The sequence below is a fragment of the Oncorhynchus nerka genome, unplaced genomic scaffold (genome assembly GCF_034236695.1).
Source record: "Oncorhynchus nerka isolate Pitt River unplaced genomic scaffold, Oner_Uvic_2.0 unplaced_scaffold_1000, whole genome shotgun sequence".
Classification (NCBI taxonomy): Eukaryota; Metazoa; Chordata; class Actinopteri; order Salmoniformes; family Salmonidae; genus Oncorhynchus; species Oncorhynchus nerka.
This window is the reverse complement of record NW_027040303.1, coordinates 7,866-26,516: the sequence shown is the minus strand read 5'-3', so window position 1 is coordinate 26,516 and position 18,651 is coordinate 7,866.

Below are 18,651 nucleotides of genomic sequence, written 5' to 3'. Positions count from 1 at the left end.
ACATACGTTTCTCTAAACTGAATATTTCTTCCTGATGAATAATGTCATTTTATTTACTCACAGAACAGCTCGGGAGGCTTTGACCACTGGCAGCAGCCTCAGAAGACCTTCCTCTGATCTGGAGTATTTCTTCAGGTCAAACACAACCAGCTCCTTTTCTGAAGTCAGCAACACAAAGACCAGAGCTGACCACTGTGCAGGTGACAGTTTGAACTTAGAGAGACTTCCTGATCTCAGGTATCTTTGGATCTCCTCCACTAGAGAATGGTCATTCAGTTCATTCAGACAGTGGAACAGATTGATGCTCCTCTCTGGAGAGGGATTCTCCCTGATCTTCTCCTTGATGTACTTGATTGTTTCTTCATGGCTCTGTGGGCTGCTTCTTGTCTTTGTCGGTAGACCTCGTAAGTGCTTCTGATTGGACTCCAGTGAGAGGCCCAGAAGGAAGCGAAGGAAAAGGTCCAGGTTTCCCGTCTCACTTTGTAAGGCTTTATCGACAGCACCCTTGTAGAAAGCAATTTCAGGCTCGTCGTTTGTTTGCAGTTTGTCCATTAGATTCTCATTGTTGTTGATGAATGAGAGGAACACATATACAGCAGCCAGAAACTCCTGAATGCTCAGATGTACGAAGCAGTACACCTTGTCCTGGTACAGCACACATTCCTCTTTAAAGAGCTGTGTGCACAATCCTGAGTACACTGAGGCTTCATTGACATCAATGCCAGACTCTTTCAGGTCTTCTTCATAGAAAATCAGATTGCCCTTCAAAAGCTGTTGAAAAGCCAGTTTTCCCAGTGACAGAATGCTCTCTTTATTCCGGTGTGGACCTGTCTCTTCATTCCCAAGATACTTTTCATTCTTCTGTTTGGTATGAAACTCCACAAGGTGTGTGTACATCTCAGTCAGAGTCTTGGGCATCTCTTCTCTCTTATGTTTCAGCATGTGTTCAAGGACTGTTGCAGAAATCCAACAGAAGACTGGAATGTGGCACATGATGTGGAGGCTCCTTGATGTCTTTATGTGTGAGATGATTCTGCTGGCCAGGTCCTCATCACTGAATCTCTTCCTGAAGTACTCCTCCTTCTGTGGTTCATTGAACCCTCGTACCTCTGTCACCTGGTCAACACATTCTGAAGGGATCTTATTGGCTGCTGCAGGTCGGGTAGTTATCCAGAGGAGAGCAGAGGGAAGCAGATTTCCCCTGATGAGATTTGTCAGCAGAACATCCACTGAGGTTGACTCTGTGACGTCACAACAGATTTTGTTCTTCTGGAAGTCTAGGGGCAGTCGGCACTCATCCAGACCATCAAAGATGAACAGAACGTTGTACTTGTCGAAGTTGGAGATTGATTGTTTGGTTTCCATTGAGAAGTGATTGAGAAGTTCAATGAAAGTGTGTTTGTCCCCTTTCTTCAAATTCAGCTCCCGAAAAGGGAATGAAAATACAAATTGGACATCCTGATTTGCTTTTCCTTCAGCCCAGTCCAGAATGAACTTCTGCACAGAGACTGTTTTTCCAATGCCAGCGACTCCTTTGTCAGCACAGTTCTGATAGGTTTGTCTTGTCCCGTTAAGGGTTTGAAGATGTCATTACATTTTATTGCAGTCTCTGGTCTTGCTTTTTTCCTGTTTGTTGTCTCAATCTGTCTCAGCTCATGTTCATTATTGACCTCTCCTGTTCCACCCTCTGTGATGTAGAGCTCTGTGTAGATATTATTGAGAAGTGTTGGGTTTCCTTGTTTAGCGATCCCCTCAAATACACATTGAAACTTCTTCTTTAGATTAGATTTGAGTTCAAGTTGGCAAATCACAGCGAGCTCATCTGAATCTAGAAATAACACAGAGGATATTAATATTACGTCTGTTTTAATGTCTACAGTATTGTAGGACTGTTATAAAGTTTTCAATTATAATAATTTATTATCTTAACTGACTGTATAAATCTGTAAAAGTTTTTATAATGCTTTACAGACTGGTGTGACTGATTATATTATTATTGGTATTATTGATGGTATTATTAATGTTCTCTCTCTAAATAAATGAATCACCAAAACACATCCCTGCTGCTACTTGATGGAGTCACTAGGTGTTGTGTTCAGACTAGAGGTCGACCGATTAACCGGAATGGCCGATTTCAAGTTTTCATAACAATCGGAAATTAGAATTTTTGGCACCGATTTTGACGATTTTATTATTATTATTTTTTTTTACACCTTTATTTAACTAGACAAATCAGTTAAGAACACATTCTTAATTTCAATGACGGCCTAGGAACGGTGGGTTAACTGCCTCGTTCGGGGGCAGAATGACAGATTTTCACCTGGTCAGCTCGGGGGATCCAATCTTGCAACCTTCAGGTTAACTAGTCCAACGCAATAACGACCTGCCTGCCTCTCGTTGCACTCCACAAGGAGACTGCCTGTTACGCAAATGCAGTAAGCCAAGGTAAGTTGCTAGCTAGCATTAAACATATCTTGTAAAAAACAATCAATCATAATCACTAGTTAACTACACATGGTTGATGATATTACTAGATATTATCTAGCGTGTCCTGCTAGATAATATATATAATCTGACTGAGCATACAAGCATACAAGTATCAAGCATTGCGCTGTTTATGACTTCAAGCCAATCAAATCAAATCATCAAATCAAATGTTATTTGTCACATATACATGGTTAGCAGATGTTAATGCGAGTGTAGTGAAATGCTTGTGCTTCTAGTTCCGACAATGCAGTAATAACCAAAAAGTAATCTAACTAACAATTCCAAAACTACTGTCTTATACACACAAGTGTAAGGGGATAAATAATATGAATGAGTGATGGTACAGAGCAGCATAGGCAAGATACAGTAGATGTTATCGAGTACAGTATATACATATGAGATGAGTATGTAAACAAAGTGGCATAGTTAAAGTGGCTAGTGATACATGTATTACATAAAGATGCAGTAAATGATATAGAGTACAGTATATACGTATACGTATGAGATGAATAATGTAGGGTATGTAAACATTATATTAGGTAGCATTGTTTAAAGTGGCTAGTGATATATTTTACATCATTTCCCATCAATTCCCATTATTAAAGTGGCTGGAGTTGAGTCAGTGTGTTGGCAGTGTGTTGTTAGCAACTCCCGAGATCAACTCCCGAGATGAGGCTGGTGTAACCGAAGTGAAATGGCTAGCTAGTTAGCGCACGCTAATAGCGTTTCAAACGTCACTCGCTTTGAGCCTTGGAGTGGTTGTTTCCCTTCCCTCATTTTCCTCAGGATGTGCAGTGTGATCTTCAGAGCCCCCTCTCTGGCACTGCTCTCCTGCTTCTCATCTTCAGCATCCACCACTTCCTTATCCTGCTTCTGACTCTCAAAGCCGTCTGGGAGTTCTGGACTAAGAATCCTCTTGAACATCTTCAGCTCGTTCTTCACAAATGTTATTATATTATCTTCAAGCATCTGAAATAAATTAAGTAAATAAGTTAAGCAAGAGAAGAAATGCTTTCTCATTAACACATTAATGAATGATTGACAGATCAACTTTACTTGAGGTAAACAAAAACAAATGTAAATAACAGGACCACATACACTAAATATGGAGTCCAGGTCTGTTTGATGACTCTGGGAAGACTGACCACTGAGAATCTCTGACTCTGATCTCTCCTGTTGGTTTCTGTGGACAAAACATGAGACATATACACACACACACACATACACAAAGAGACAGACACACACACACACACACACACACACACACACACACACACACACACACACACACACACACACACACACACACACACACACACACACACACACACACACATAGGGAGGGAATGTTGCGTTTGTTTAATATTGTTTTAGGACTATGAAAATGGACAAAATGATTAGCCTATGGATTATGAAAACAACAAAAATAAATGGGAAAATGGAAGAGGAGAAATGACTAGAGACAGTGTTGTTTAACTCACTGACCATGACCCATGAGTTCTTCTTACCTTTGTTCAGTAGAAAAATCTCCCTCTCTAAACTGTATAGGTTGACTCATAGACCAGTCACTCTTCATGGACACACAGCTGGGTACAGGGGAGGCTGGTCTCTCCTGCTTGATTGGTCTTCAACACAACAGAGACAAACATTACATCTCTCATCTACTCTGAGCTCAGATGGGGAAACAGAAGAAGAGTTTCATTCCAAAAAGCTATATATCCATTTTCAGAAATGTTTGTAGATTAGCTTTTATTGTTTAAAGAAGTTATGTTTATGTTAAGTTATGTTTTTTTGCTAAATGAGGAGATGGCACGTGGGTACCTGCTTATATAAACCAATGAGGAGATGGCACGTGGGTACCTGCCTCTATAAACCAATGAGGAGATGGCACGTGGGTACCTGCCTCTATAAACCAATGAGGAGATGGCACGTGGGTACCTGCTTCTATATACCAATGAGGAGATGGCATGTGGGTACCTGCTTCTATAAACCAATGAGGAGATGGCACGTGGGTACCTGCTTCTATAAACCAATGAGGAGATGCAGCACGAACTGTGTCACAAATAGAACTGACTTCTAGACGCTCGTTGGCGCGGGCGAGCAGTGTGTCATTTTGAATAACGAATTGTATTTTGCGACGCGAGTGTTGAAGTCATTCCTGACGAAAGGCTGGTGTCGTTACTCTGCCTTCTCCGGGGGCATGTTGAGGTAAATTAACTAACCGGGAGGGTTGAATTATGTAATTTATTGGAAGGGCTGGAAGAGGCACTCTTTTTGTCTTTTCTATTCTGAGGTTGTTTACTATCAGATATTAACATTATTTCATTTATCATGTGATTTTTCTCTGTGGTTTTCTCTTTTACTCTGTGATTAGATACCTGGTATATACTATAGATACCTGGTATATACCAGGAGTACTTACTCTGTAACTAGATACCTGGTATATACCAGGAACAGAGTAGCCTAGTGGTTAGAGCGTTGGACTAGTAACCGGAAGGTTGCAACTGACTTGCCTAGTTAAATAAAGGTAAAAATAAAAATAAAATAAAAAACTCTGTGCCTAGATACCTGGTATATATCAGGAGTATTTACTCTGTGGTTAGAAACCTGGTATATACCAGGAGTATTTATACTGTGTTTAGATACCTGGTATATAGCAGGAGTATTTACTCTGTGCCTAGATACCTGGTATATACCAGGAGTATTTACTCTGTGATTAGATACCTGGTATGTACCAGGAGTATTTACTCTGTGCCTAGATACCTGGTATATAACAGGAGTATTTACTCTGATTAGATACCTGGTATATACCAGGAGTATTTACTCTGTGCCTAGATACCTGGTATATAACAGGAGTATTTACTCTGTGTTTAGATACCTGGTATATAACAGGAGTATTTACTCTGTGTTGAAGAAATGTCTCCTTGTTGCATGTAATTGGCAGTATCATAGAGTGGAGTTTCATCATGGACAGACTGCTGTCTCTCTGTGAATACATACCTGGTATATACTATAGATACCTGGTATGTACCATGAGTACTACTTACCCTGTAAATGCAGAAAAGTCTCCATCTTCGCAATCATAGAAATGGTCCATAGACCCGTCACTCTTCACGGACAGACAGCTGGGTGAGTCTGGTCTCTCCTGATGGATTGGGCTTCAACACAACAGAAACAGAATTTCAGTCTCTAGTCTAATGTAGACTAAAGATGATGATGTCATGTCACTGATACCAGGTCAGAGACAACATATGTAGTTAATAAAACATGCCAAGAGATTTATGTCTGTCCCCACAGTGGCCCCACATTGTCCCCACAGTGTATTCCTGAAAATCCTAAAGGCTTAAGATCAGTGGTTTCCAGCCTGGTGCGTTTTTCAGGGGTTCCGCATTTTATGATATATATTTTTATTAAAATACAACATAGTAAATGTTGGGAATTAACTAAGCAATTGAAGGGTTTCATTCCAAAACACTATATCTCTATTTTCAGAAAAATTGGTCAATTAACTTTTATTATTTATAGAAATTATGAAAAAGATTGGTGTTTTTCCACTATCTAATCACGGCATGGGGTTGTTCAATGAGAGACATGTATTATATATATATATATATTGTTTGATGGTTTCATTTCAGAGAGACAAATAATCATGCTTTTTTCTTAAATGCTACATATCTGCCTCACTCTCAGAGAAATCAGTAGAACTGCTAGGTTTTACACAGTAATAATATATATCTGCCTCACTCTCAGAGAAATCAGTAGTACTGCTAGGTTTTACACAGTAATAATATATATCTGCCTCACTCTCAGAGTAATCAGTCGTTCAGTCAAATGTAACAAATAACTGCATTTTTAGTAAAGAACTGTACAAATGATTCACGTGTGACATGAATATTAAAATATTTAAAAACAATTATTCAATACAGGAATATGACACCAGTATGTAATAGTATTAACGTTACAATTGAAACGTAATCTAACACCACCCGGAGAACAGCTGATTGTGTTCTCATATATTTTTTTGCCCTTCCAAATGACTTTATACGCAGAAGATCGAATCACGTGGTTTATCCGCCTCTGATTGGGAACCATACCAGGCCAACATAGAAATATAATCACCTAGATGACCCACCCTAGTCACACCCCGACCTAACGAACATAGAGAATAAAAAGCTCTCTATGGTCAGGGTGTGACAGTACGCCCCCCCCCAAAGGTGCGGATTCCGACCGCAAAATCTGACTCAATAGGGGAGGGTCCGGGTGGGCATCTACCTTCAGGGGCGGCTCCGGTGCGGGGCGAAGTACCCACTCCGCTCGTGGATTCGTCATCTTCAATGGCGGCTCTGGAGCGTGGATCGTCACCAGAGGCTCCGGACCGGGAACTGTCGCCGGAAGCTCTGGACTGTGGAGCGCACTGGAGGCCTGATGCGTGGGCGGGAACAGGTGGCCCCAGGCTGGTGACGCACACCTCAGGGTGAGCAGGTACAGGACGTACCTAACTGAGAAGGCACACTTGAGGGAGAGTGTGAGGAACAGGAACAGAACGTACCGTACCGGGCTGTAGAGGCGCACTGGAGACACGGTGCGTAGAACCGGCACACATTTTACCGGAACGATGACACTCTTCACACGGTGAGTACGAGGAAGAGGCACAGGACGTACTGGGCTGGGAAGGTGTACTGGAGACCTGGTGCGTATAGCCAGCATCAACTGTACCGGAACGATGACACTCTTCACACGGTGAGTACGAGGAAGAGGCACAGGACGTACTGGGCTGGGAAGGTGTACTGGAGACCTGGTGCGTATAGCCAGCATCAACTGTACCGAACGATGACACTCTTCACACGGTGAGTACGAGGAAGAGGCACAGGACGTACTGGGCTGGGAAGGTGTACTGGAGACCTGGTGCGTATAGCCAGCATCAATTGTACCGTAACTTTAACACACTTCTCAGGATGAGTATGGAGAGCTGACTCAGGTGGCTTTAAATCGATAACACGCTCCTTAGGGCAAATGTTGTGCATCCTCCACCAATTCAATAACTCTCATTTCTCCTCCACATTCTCCCTCAACTCACTGACAGTCTCTGGTTCACTCCCCTCAACTTTCGCCACCCACTCCTCGCTCAATCTGTCCCAATATTCCTCCTCTGTCTCTGACTCACCCCTTAGCGTCACCGGCCACTCCGTGTGCAGCCCCCCCAAAGAAAAAAAATTGGGGCTGTCTTTTGGGCTTGAGTTGTGGCCGCGAACACTGGCATCGTCGCTGTCCATCCCTCGCTGCCTCCGCCTGCTTCCATGGCAGGCTTCTGTCTCCTGTCTCCTGCCATAATCTCGTCCCATGTCCAGGATGTCCTCCACTCCTGGCTTTCCTCCTGGGCCCGCTGCTTGGTCCGTTGTTGGTACTGTCACGATCTTTATAATGAGTGGACCAAGATGCAGTGTGGTATGGTTCCATCCTCTTTATTATGAAGTGAAACTCAAAGAAAACAATAAATGCAAAACAAAACGTGAAGCTATAATAATGCTCACAGGCAACTATACATAGTCAAGATCCCACAAAGCACAAAGGGAAAAATGGCTGGCTAAATATGATCCCCAATCAGAGACAACGATAAACAGCTGCCTCTGATTGGGACTCATACCAGAAATATAATCACTTTTCATTTTAAATACATTTTGTAAAGAATTCTTAAAACATAAGTCCACTTTGACATTATGGGGTGTTGTGTGTAGGCCAGTGACCCCAAAACATCTGAATTAATCCATTTAAATTCAGGATTTAACACAACAAAATGTGTAAAAAGTCAAGGGGTGTGAATACTTTCTGGAAGTATTGGGGAATAATCAGAATTGGTTGGTAACATAGGTAAGATGTTTTATATTCATCATATGTTTGTAAGTTACTTCTCATCAGAATGTTATTTTTGTATAATACTGTGGCGGGGTTGCAGGATCTGTTCTATGTCAGACTAAGTTGCTTGGGCCGGAGAGAGGGGAGAGGTCAAGCGTGTATCTCTTGGCTCCACAATGTCTGTCAGTTTGTCTCTGTGATCTTGTCATGATAGGACGGATTTGATATATGCCTGTTGATATGGAGGATTGGTTTATGGTTCTGAGTTTGAGAAAATAACATAGTTTAGGAGACAAAGCTGAACGATAAATTATGCCTATGCTGTCTGGCTATGTGTGTCTTTTGATCTCAGCTGCAATGTGTAAGGGACTCTCAGAGAATTCATTGATAGACACTGAATTGATCTGAGAGTCACAGGGTTGTGATAGAGCTCATATAATTAAAGATGGACTTTGTGATAACTAACTCTGACTTGTATGTGGTTTGCTCTCATGATTTGGTAAATAGAGGAAATTTCCACAACAAAGTAAAAAACCCGGCAAAATGGAGACCTCTCCACTAAGTTTTTACAAACAATTAAACCCTTGAGGCGCCACGAAAATAATATTAAAAAGTTCGGCCCTTGGACACAGACGGGTTAAACACCAAAGTTTCCGTCCATCTAGTGAAGAGAGGAGAACCGGACAGAGGTAGCCAGCATCCGTCAACGAGAGAGGGAGAAGCCCTCCACAGGATTTAACAGGTGGAAGAAACAACCGGGGAGCTCCATCGGTCCACAAGAAATGCAGACAGCCAGTGATGATGTAGTGGTAGCTATGGTAACTAGGATGCTGCTGGTAGAGTAGTTAGCTAGCTTACCGAGCTGTACCAACTAGCTAGGACAACTAGGATGCTGCTGGTAGAGTAGCTAGCTAGCTTACCTAGCTGTACCGACTAGCTAGGACAACTAGGATGCTGCTGGTAGAGTAGCTAGCTAGCTTACCTAGCTGTACTGACTAGCTTGGCTATCTAGCAGGTCGTTCGTCTGAACAATAAACTTCGGCATCTCAACACTGTCGCGAACTCCAACGTTATTCCCCAAGATCACCTCAGCCCACTCTGCGCGATTACTTCATAGCTAGGCAAATAAGGTAATATTATGAAACTGGGCTCCAAGGCGGTTGCAATGAACTAGTTTTCATCAGAAAAAAGTTTGTTAAATATTGAATGTGTCCAGCCTACTTGAGGCACATGAAAATAATATTTAAAAGTTTTGTCCTTGGACACAGAGGGGTTATCACTAAAACCTAATATTTCAAGGTCAACTGTAATATGAATACCAATGTAAAACACAATTTATCCCCTTTCCAGCTAAATCAATGAGGAGACCTTCAGGCTGCCCGTCTCTGCATGAATGAAGAAGGCAATGAGCTTTGTCTTGTCTTTAAAAAAATGGCGGGTAGGACACCTCATGAGCTGTCAGAACCAGTTAAGACGTACCAGCAGGTATCTGGATAATAGCCTCATCAGCTGTCCTAAGAGGTACCAGCAGGTATCTGGATAATAGCCTCATCAGCTGTCCTAAGAGGCACCAGCAGGTATCTGGATAATAGCATCATCAGCTGTCCTAAGAGGTACCAGCAGGTATCTGGATAATAGCCTCGTCAGCTGTCCCATCCAGTTAAGAGGTACCAGCAGGTATCTGGATAATAGCCTCATCAGCTGTCCTAAGAGGTACCAGCAGGTATCTGGATATTAGAACATGCAGCCAGTCAGTGGTTCCTGCTTTGGAACAGAGGCAACCTGTTATTCAGGTGCAGAGCCCCACCTGTTATTCAGTCAAAAAATAATAATAAGTAAATAGTTGCGTCATGATTGGCTCTGTGTTCTGTCACTCATGGAGACACTATGTCACCTCAAAATCTACAGGGAGATCTCTAAAATTCAAGCCCATTGGATGCTGCCATAGAGTTACATTAGAAGTGTCCATCCAAAAGGCTCAAGGTCATTGGCAACACAGATAAAATGAACATCATGTTATATCTACAGTGGCTTTGATTGGACTGATCATATCAACATCACGTTATATCTACCGTGGCTTTGATTGGACTGATCATATCAACATCATGTTATATCTACAGTAGCTTTGATTGGACTGATCATATCAGCATCATGTTATATCTACAGTAGCTTTGATTGGACTGATCATATCAGCATCATAGTTTCAAACTCTTAGCTAGCAGGCTAGCAGCCATCATCATGAACCAACTGGCAAATCCTTTTCAATCCTTGTCATATGAAGAGAAATTGTAGATAGAACATATCAGTGCTTATCGGCCATTGGACATAAACATTATACAACATTTGAGAAAATAGGTCTTGAATCGTCATCCAACTATAAATTCTAAGTCGGGGACTCTGGCCTTTTCTAGAGCTCCGACCTGAAGATCAATGATGCTTTTTCAGAGTTCCAAGTTGTCATGAAAGCACCATAAATCCAGAGAAGGCCAGACTTTGATGACAAAGTTTGATGACAAAATTTGCCCACAAGAATACAGCCCTTATTTGAAGTGTTTCTACAATTCCCTATGGGAAAAATGTATGGTGGAAAAACTATTGGAACCATTTCCCTGTTTGACCGTTAGGTGTTATGGGTATTATGACACCTCCACTGTGGGGCTCTATAAAACTATTGGAACCATTTCCCTGTTTGACCGCTAGGTGTTATGGGTATTATGACACCTCCACTGTGGGGCTCTATAAAACTATTGGAACCATTTCCCTGTTTGACCGCTAGGTGTTATGGGTATTATGACACCTCCACTGTGGGGCTCTATAAAACTATTGGAACCATTTCCCTGTTTGACCGCTAGGTGTTATGGGTATTATGACACCTCCACTGTGGGGCTCTATAAAACTATTGGAACCATTTCCCTGTTTGACCGCTAGGTGTTATGGGTATTATGACACCTCCACTGTGGGGCTCTATAGATCAAATGAAACGGGAGAATCTAGAGAATGTAACAATATTCGCTGTGATGGAACAATATTCACTGTGATGTAACAATATTCGCTGTGATGTAACAATATTCGCTGTGATGTAACAATATTCACTGTGATGTAACAATATTCGCTGCTCCTATAAAACTATTGGAACCATTTCCCTGTTTGATGTAACAATATTCGCTGTGATGTAACAATATTCACTGTGATGTTCAGCCCCCAAAATGAAAAAAATAAACTAAATAATTTCATAGAATTGAACTAAGACCACTTTCTCTTTGGTCACAGACGGACAACATCACTTAGTGTTTCCAGCTGAAGATGTAATGAGTCAGCACACAGTTGAATGGTGTCTCTGTGCCGCTCAGTTGACGTTTAGGGGAAAGTATCAGACACTAAAATCTATGAATCTTAGAACAGTAATATTTTACACATGAAGGTACCAAGAAGACTTCATTTCTGATGAAAAAACACAAATGTGAAAAAATTATGGATATAAACTATTCATAAATTCTTAAACAAAATTGTACTCTCACCTCTTAGCTTTGGTGTCATGTTTCCCAGAGAGACTAATTTTAGAGGCAGGGCCGCCCTCCTCTCTCTCCCCAGAGAGACTCATTTTAGAGGCATGGCCGCCCTCCTCTCTCTCCCCAGAGAGACTAATTTTAGAGGCAGGGCCGCCCTCCTCTCTCTCCCCAGAGAGACTCATTTTAGAGAATTGGCTGCCCTCCTCTCTCTCCCCAGAGAGACTCATTTTCGAGCAATGACCCCTAAACAGAGATCCAACATGTCATTGAACTATAATACATGAATAAATATACAAATTGTAAAATATCCACAATATACGAATATATGAACAATATGTTTTTTCATTTCATTGCCTACGCCCAGTTAGCGCCATTTTGTATGATTGAAATATTCTGCTGAGAGAGCACCTTCCTGATGACAAGTGGCTCTGTATCTTCAACTTTCTACCAACATTCTACCAACATCCTACATGAATAATCCCTGCTAGGATCCTTACTATCCCAACTTCAACATTCTACCAACATCCTACATGAATAATCCCTGGTAGGATCCTTACTATCCCAACTTCAACATTCTACCAACATCCTACATGAATAATTCCTGGTAGGATCCTTACTATCCCAACTTCAACATTCTACCAACATCCTACATGAATAATTCCTGGTAGGATCCTTACCTTGCAGCCTGAATTCAAAACCAGAACATGTCAAGTCAGTGAGAGTTTCCTTTGTGTTGAGAATGAAACCTTGGGAACCGTTTATTCACCTCCCCAATGTCAGGAAACTTTGTGTAATTTTTGTTACTGATTAATTTAGGACTCCATCATTTCTGTTAAAGTTTAGTAGCTCTGAACCCATGTCAGCATCATCAGAAACCCAGTTTAACCTGTTTACCAGAAAAGCCTTGGGTTTACAATAACATCGCTGTGTAGCTACTGCTTTCCTGCAGTCAGATGACCTAGTGACCTCATGGTGGAATGTTATTCATATTGTATCATTATTACCTAGTGACCTCATGGTGGAATGTTATTCATATTTTTTATAATTTCATAATTAATAAAGAATTCATTTTTTTATGCCTAAAATCCGGTGTTTCTCTGCCAAAGGGGTTTGCTATATTTCAGTCATCTGTGATGTATATAAAGTGTAATATTGGGGTGAAAAACCCCCAAATGGAATCCATTTCAACTCCATATCTGACATGGTACAGGTGTCTTCTTTCTTTAAGCCCAGAACCATGTGTTTGAGGTGATACCTTTGTTTCAGAGTAGATTTGTTTAAGACTTCCAAGAAACACTGTGTGACCCTGATTCAGACCACTGCATTTCAAGGTTAATCATTAAAAACAACACCGTATGAACAACTAGCAGTTTCCAAGACCAGTGATTCAAGTCTGAGTTTCCGTCCCAAAGTGGAACCCTATTCCCTATATAGTGCACTACTTTGACCAGGGCCCATAGGGCTGTGTGGTGCATTATGGGGAATAGTAGTGCACTACTTTAGACCAGAGCTCTATAACACCCTATTCCCTACATAGTGCACTACTTTAGACCAGAGCTCTATAACACCCTATTCCCTACATACTGTGGAACACTACTTTAGACCAGAGCTCTATAACACCCTATTCCCTACATAGTGTAGTACACTACTTTAGACCAGAGCTCTATAACACCCTATTTCCTACATACTGTGGTACATTACTTTGACCAGAGCTCTATAACACCCTATTGCCTACATACTGTGGTACACTACTTTAGACCAGAGCTCTATAACACCCTATTCCCTACATAGTGTAGTACACTACTTTGACCAGAGCTCTATAACACCCTATTCCCTACATACTGTGGTACACTACTTTAGACCAGAGCTCTATAACAACCTATTTCCTACATACTGTGGTACACTACTTTGAACAGAGCTCTATAACACCCTATTGCCTACATAGTGCACTACTTTGACCAGAGCTCTATAACACCCTATTGCCTACATAGTAAACTACTTTGACCAGAGCTCTATAACACCCTATTGCCTACATAGTGCACTACTTTGACCAGAGCTCTATAACACCCTATTGCCTACATAGTGCACTACTTTGACGAGAGCGCTATAACACCCTATTCCCTACATAGTGCACTACTTTGACGAGAGCGCTATAACACCCTATTCCCTACATAGTGCACTACTTTGACCAGAGCTCTATAACACCCTATTGCCTACATAGTGCACTACTTTGACCAGAGCTCTATAAAAAAACAACCGTGAAGCTTACAGGGCAAAGAGCCACTAACAAAGTTAACTTCCCACACTGAAAGGAGGGAAAGGGCTAAAACAAAACATAGAATGCCCACCCCACATCACACCCTGACCAAAGCAAATAGAGACATAAAAAGGATAACTGAGTGTTATCCAGTCCTCTCTCTCTCTCTCTCTCTCTCTCTCTCTCTCTCTCTCTCTCTCTGCCACAATGATGGGATTGTTTTGTGACCATTAATGTAAGAATGACAAACTAACAAAAACTGTTTATTTGTCTTCCTCTAGTGGCAGGTTGTGATAATGTCTGTAGTATCTCCCTCTGTCTCTTCGCTCCTCTCTCTGTCTCCACACTCCCCTATCTCTCACAAACATAGACTCTGACCTGCCCAATGAGCCAGACTGGTTAAAGAATCCCCCCCTCTGTCTCTCTCACTCCCTCTCTCTCTTTCTCCCCCCCCTCTCTCTCTCTCTCTCTCTCTCTCACTCTCTCTCACTCCCCCTCTCTCTTCCCTCCCTCCCCCTCTCTTCCCTCCCCCCTCTCTCACTGTGTAGACCTGCCAGGCTGTTAGGTTAATGGACCATGGAAACCTACTGAGAATCTGTCATAAAGAGAGAGATAGAAATGAACATGATTAAAACTAAAAATACATTAAAACGTGTTGAACTCATTTCCATGTATGTTGTTCTGTTTCTGTTTACAGGATCAGAAATGGGATTCAACTGGGTCAATACAGTCAGAGAATTAACTATATATCCTCAACCTTATTCTATAGTCAATACAGTCAGAGAATTAACTATATATCCTCAACCTTATTCTATAGTCAATACAGTCAGAGAATTAACTATATATCCTAACCCTTATTCTATAGTCAATACAGTCAGAGAATTAACTATATATCCTCAACCTTATTCTCAAGTCAATACAGTCAGAGAATTAACTATATATCCTCAACCTTATTCTCAAGTCAATACAGTCAGAGAATTAACTATATATCCTCAACCTTATTCTCAAGTCAATACAGTCAGAGAATTAACTATATATCCTCAACCTTATTCTATAGTCAATACAGTCAGAGAATTAACTATATATCCTCAACCTTATTCTATAGTCAATACAGTCAGAGAATTAACTATATATCCTCAACCTTATTCTATAGTCAATACAGTCAGAGAATTAACTATATATCCTCAACCTTATTCTCAAGTCAATACAGTCAGAGAATTAACTATATATCCTCAACCTTATTCTCAAGTCAATACAGTCAGAGAATTAACTATATATCCTCAACCTTATCCTCAAGTCAATACAGTCAGAGAATTAACTATATATCCTCAACCTTATTCTCAAGTCAATACAGTCAGAGAATTAACTATATATCCTCAACCTTATTCTCAAGTCAATACAGTCAGAGAATTAACTATATATCCTCAACCTTATCCTCAAGTCAATACAGTCAGAGAATTAACTATATATCCTAAACCTTATTCTCAAGTCCATCCACATGCTGGCTTCAACCCAACCCAACACTAACCTAACCCTAACCCTAACCCTAACTCTAAACCAACCCTAACAGAATCCTAACCCAATCCAACAATAACCTAACCCTAAACCAAACCTAACCCAATCCTAACCCAACCCAACACTAACCTAACCCTAATCTAACCCAACCCAACACTAACCTAACCCTAAACCAACCCTAACCCAATCCTAACCCAACCCAACACTAACCTAACCCTAAACCAACCCTAACCTAATCCTAACCTAACCCAACCCAACACTAACCCTAACCCTAAACCCACTCTAATCTAATCCTAACCCAACCCAACACTAACCCTAACCCTAACCAACCCTAACCCAATCTTAACCCAACCCAACCCTAACCCAACCCTAACCCAACTATATCCTTAACCCTAACCATAAACCTAACCCAACTCAACCCTAACGTAACCCTAACCCAACTATATCCTTAACCCTAACCCAACCCAACACTAACCTAACCCTAACACTAACCCTAAACCAATCCTAACCAAATCCTAACTGAACCCAACACTAACCTAACCCTAAACCAACCCTAACGAAATCCTAACCCAACCCAACACTAACCTAACCCTAAACCAACCCTAACCCAATCCTATCCCAACCCAACACTAACCTAACCCAACCCAACACGCCCCTAACCCAACCCAACACTAAACTAACCCTAAACTAACCCAACCCAACACTAAACTAACCCTAAACCAACCCTAACCAAATCCTAACCGAACCCAACACTAACCTAACCCTAAACCAACCCTAACCCAATCCTAACCCAACCCTAACCTAACCCTAACCCTAAACCCACTCTAACCTAATCCTAACCCAACCCAACACTAACCCTAACCAACCCTAACCCAATCTTAACCCAACCCAAAACTAACCTAACCCAACCCAACCCTAACCCAACTATATCCTTAACCCTAACCATAAACCTAACCCAACTCAACCCTAACCTAACCCTAACCCAACTATATCCTTAACCCTAACCCTAACCCAACACTAACCTAACCCTAACACTAACCCTAAACCAACCCTAACCAAATCCTAACCTAACCCAATCCTAACCCAACCCAACACTAACCTAACCCTAATCTAACCCAACCCAACACTAACCTAACCTAAACCAACCCTAACCCAATCCTAACCCAACCCAACACTAACCTAACCCTAAACCAACCCTAACCTAATCCTAACCAACCCAACACTAACCCTAACCTAAACCCACTCTAACCTAATCCTAACCCAACCCAACACTAACCCTAACCCTAAACAAACCCTAACCCAATCCTAACCCAACCCAACACTAACCTAACCCAACCCAAACCTTACCCAATGCTAACCCAACCCAACACTAACCTAACCCTAACCCAACTATATCCTTAACCCTAACCCAACCCAACAATAACCTAACCCTAACACTAACCCTAAACCAACCCTAACCCAATCCTAACCGAACCCAACACTAACCTAACCCAACCCAACCCTAACCAAACCCTAACCCAACTATATCCTTAACCCTAACCATAAACCTAACCCAACCCAACGCTAACCTAACCCTAACCTAATCCTAAATCCAATCCTAACCCAACCCAACACTAACCTAACCCAACCCAAACCTAACCCAATCCGAACCCAACACTAACCTAACCCAACTATATCCTTAACCCTAACCCTAACCCAACCCAACACTAACCTAACCCTAACCCTAAACCAACCCTAACCCAATCCTAATCCAACCCAACACTAACCTAACCCAACCCAACACTAACCTAACAAAACCCAACACTAACCTAACCCAACACAACACTATCCTAACCCAACCCAACACTAACCTAACCCTAACCCAACTATATCCTTAACCCTAACCTAACCCAACCAGACACTAACCCAACCCAACATTAACCCTAACCCAACTATATCCTTAACCCTAACCCTAAACCTATCCCAACCCAACACTAACCTAACCTAACCCAACACTATCCCAATCCTAACCCAACCCAACACTAACCTAACATAACCCAACCCAACACTAACCTAACCCTAACCCAACTATGTCCTTAACACTAACCATAAACCTAACCCAACCCAACACTAACCTAACCCAACCCAACACTAACCTAACCCTAACCCAACTATGTCCTTAACCCTAACCATAAACCTAACCCAACACTAACCTAACCCAATCCAACACTAACCTAACCCTATACCAACCCTAACCCAACCCTAACCCAAACCCAACTCTATACTTAACCCTATCCCAACACTAAACCTAACCATAACCCAACCTCAACTCTAACCCAACCCAACACTATCCTAACCCAACCCAACACTAACCTATCCCTAACCCAACTATATCCTTAACCCTAACCTAACCCAACCAGACACTAACCCAATCCTAACCCAACCCAACACTAACCTAACCCTAACCCTAAACCTATCCCAACCCAACCCAACACTAACCTAACCCAACACTAACCCAATCCTAACCCGACCCAACCCAACCCAACAATAACCTAACCCAACCCAACACTAACCTAACCCTAACCCAACTATGTCCTTAACCCTAACCATAAACCTAACCCAACTCAACACTAACCTAACCCAATCCAACACTAACCTAACCCTAAACGAACCCTAACCCAATCCTAACCCAAACCCAACTCTATCCTTAACCCTATCCCAACACTAAACCTAACCATAACCCAACCTCAGCTCTAACCCTAACCCAATCCTAACCCTAACTCAACCCTAACCCTAATCCAACCCTAATCCAACCCTAACCCAACCCTAACCTAACCCTAACCCAACACTAACTCAACCCTAACCCAACCCTAACTCAACCCTAACCCTAATCCAACCCTCCTGTCTCAGCCTCCAGTATTTATGCTGCATTAGTTTATGTGTCGGGGGGCTAGGGTCAGTTTGTTATATCTGGAGTACTTCTCCTGTCCTATTCGGTGTCCTGTGTGAATCTAAGTGTGCGTTCTCTAATTCTCTCCTTCTGTCTTTCTT